The 2,500-nt window shown below is 60.2% G+C and overlaps 1 protein-coding gene and 1 non-coding gene across 6 annotated transcripts in view; both read left to right on the top strand.

Annotated features, from left to right (window-relative positions):
- Positions 1-25, top strand: part of Trnah-gug — a 72-nt gene extending 47 nt beyond the window's left edge. Inside the window, exon 1 of the tRNA in view lies at positions 1-25. This exon is cut by the window's left edge and continues 47 nt beyond it. This is a non-coding gene — a tRNA (tRNA-His).
- Positions 1-2,500, top strand: part of LOC123506380 (leucine-rich repeat and immunoglobulin-like domain-containing nogo receptor-interacting protein 3) — a 141,070-nt gene that overhangs the window by 74,748 nt on the left and 63,822 nt on the right. The gene's annotated exons all lie outside the window — the stretch shown is intronic.

Genomic DNA, 2,500 nt, shown 5'->3' with positions numbered 1-2,500 from the left:
CCAGGTTCGAATCCTGGTCACGGCACAAGAGGGACTTAACTCTTTTTATACATATTTATTTTGCTTTTTGCACACACAGTAGCGTCACAACCTCGTCAGCGTCTCCGTCAGGTTGTTGATTATTCTTGTCTCTTCAGCCCGTCAGCGCCCCGTTCAGGATAGCCGCGAGGGAAGATTGGGCAGTAGTGTGCGTCCCTCAGGGTTGATGGGGCGGTGGCGCAGTAATGGCCTGGTGGCATTTGGCGTGGCGCGTCTCATCATTCAGAGAGAGAGAGAGAGAGAGAGCGTGCAGGCCGCAGTCTTTACTTGTCTCTTTAATTTTTTCTCTTATTCTATTTTTAATTTGTTACAGTCGCGTACTCTCTTCACTATGTCTCCTCCAGCAGCGTCAGCTCTGTCACATCCTCCAGAGGGTTGCCTGCATCTCACCATCTGGGATCAGGGGCCTCGCTGCTTCCCCCAGCCCCCGCCCTTCACTCCACCTGACTCCACTGCCCCGCTCTCATAAAAGTACTTCTAATGGCCCGAATGTTCCATGACGACGTGCTTACCTGGACCGTCCCATATTATTTCTCTCTCTCTCTCTCTCTCTCTCTCTCTCTCTCTCTCTCTCTCTCTCTCTCTCTCTCTCCATCTCTAACGTGGACCACGATTACCTACATATCTGTCTCCCTCATTTGTTTAGGTGCTTTGTGAGAGCGGCGGCGTTGGTCTCCCTCCGCCCCGCCACCCCAACAGCCGCCGGCCAACACGGGACACATTCGTTGCAGGGAGCGACGAGGATTGTGCATTAGATAGCTGCGGGTCCCGTGTTGCCTTGCCCTTGTTGCCTGTACTGTGTGTGGCAGCGGGGTGTTGTCATGGCTTGATAACCTCCCCTCCGCCCCTACACAACACTCGTCGCAGCACGCTAACAAGGGGAAAATGCCCGCAGTTAGATATGTATCGAGCTATTATCATCGGGGAGGGAGACGCCATTACTCTCAGTGGGGAGGCGGGACAGGGCCTGGCGGGGCGGTACGGGGCAGGCTTGAGGGCTGGGTTAGAAGGCACGTGCACCTCTTATTGCGCCTTCAGATGGCCCCCTTCAGCGTCCCGGGTGGCCCACTTGCACAAACCTCTTAGCTCTGAGCTAGTAACGCGGGGTGCTGGGGCGGGGCGGGGCGGGGCGGGTGACTAGGGCTGGCGGCAAGGGTGGGTGTGGTTGCAGTGGCAATTAACGTGAAGCAATAAGTAAATAACAGCTGAGGAGGGGAGCCTTCCCTCATCCGCGGCCCTGAACACTGACGGCCGCCCCTCACCAGCCCCGCCTTGCCTATGTCGTGGCGTGCCCCGACCTGTGCCTTTGCCCGGTCCGTGCCTCGTGCCGTGCTGCGCTCCTCGGGCCGCCAGCTGCGTGCCGTCAGTTCTCACGCGGTGCGGCGTTATTGATGCCCCGCGCTAAAGGTTACCAGCTGACAGGAACAGGTACTGTTTGCTTGGGAACCAGTCGCTCAGCATCACTCACCCCTCACCCCTCATCCCTCCCCCTCTCCCCTCCTCTCACCCCTCCCCCTCACCTTCCCCTTACCTCCCCCTCAGCTCGCCCTCACGTCACCGCCACCTGCTGGGGTCCGCCGTGCCCGCCGCCCTTCAAGTCGCCTCGGCGTGGCGGCGCGGTGTGGAATTGGTCTCCTGGAGGCAGCAGCTGCCGCGGCGAGGTGAAATAATCCTGGGAAGGAAGAGGCGTGATGGGCGGTGAGTCAACATGGCGGTGGGGCTGGCGGGGTGGGGCGGGACGGAGCAGGGCGAGGGTCAGGCTCCAGTGTTGGTCTGGACAAACACTCCGCCGTGGAGTCTTTCGTTGACTTTGTAACCTCTGCGGGAGGGGCGCGACCAGCGAGTGTTTCCAGGCGGCGTGCAGGCGGGGGACGAGAGCGGTGGTGGGTAGGCGGCCACCACCATCACCACCACCACCAGCGCGGCGCCACAAGCTGGTGTGGGTGGTGGGGCCGTGGCTGGGAAGGCGAGGGGCGAAGGGGAGGCAGTGCGGGGGTCACGCAGCAGATCACCTCCGGGAGAGAGTCGACCCGGCCTGACCCCGTTTTGGCTCTGACCACGAGTGACACCTGTCTGTCCAGCGGCCGGCCAGGGCCACGGCACACCTGTGGGGATCGGGGGGTCACGGCGGGAGGGCAGGTAAAGGGACAGCGGGATACAGCTTCAAAAAGAAACCGCTGGAAGTGATTGTATGGCGAGGGGGAGATGATGGGCGCTGGGAGAAGGGGAAGAGGAGGGAGGAGCATGAGAGGAGGAGGAAGGAAGAGGAAGATTGGAGAGGGGTGCAGAGAGAGAGAAAAGTAAGGGAGTAAGTCGTAACATGAAAGAGGTTTAAAAGGGAAGTGAGAGACGAGGGGAGAAGGAGCAGTAATGGCTGGGAGGTGAGGGGCAGGGGAGGAGATCCACGATAAACCTTCATGGGCGCCCTAATGAAGCCCAGTAATGGCCGCGGTGCCCTGGT

This window comes from Portunus trituberculatus, chromosome 19 (genome assembly GCF_017591435.1).
Source record: "Portunus trituberculatus isolate SZX2019 chromosome 19, ASM1759143v1, whole genome shotgun sequence".
NCBI classification, from domain to species: domain Eukaryota; kingdom Metazoa; phylum Arthropoda; class Malacostraca; order Decapoda; family Portunidae; genus Portunus; species Portunus trituberculatus.
The sequence above is the reverse complement of the archived record's forward strand: the minus strand, read 5'-3'. Positions and strand labels throughout refer to the sequence as shown.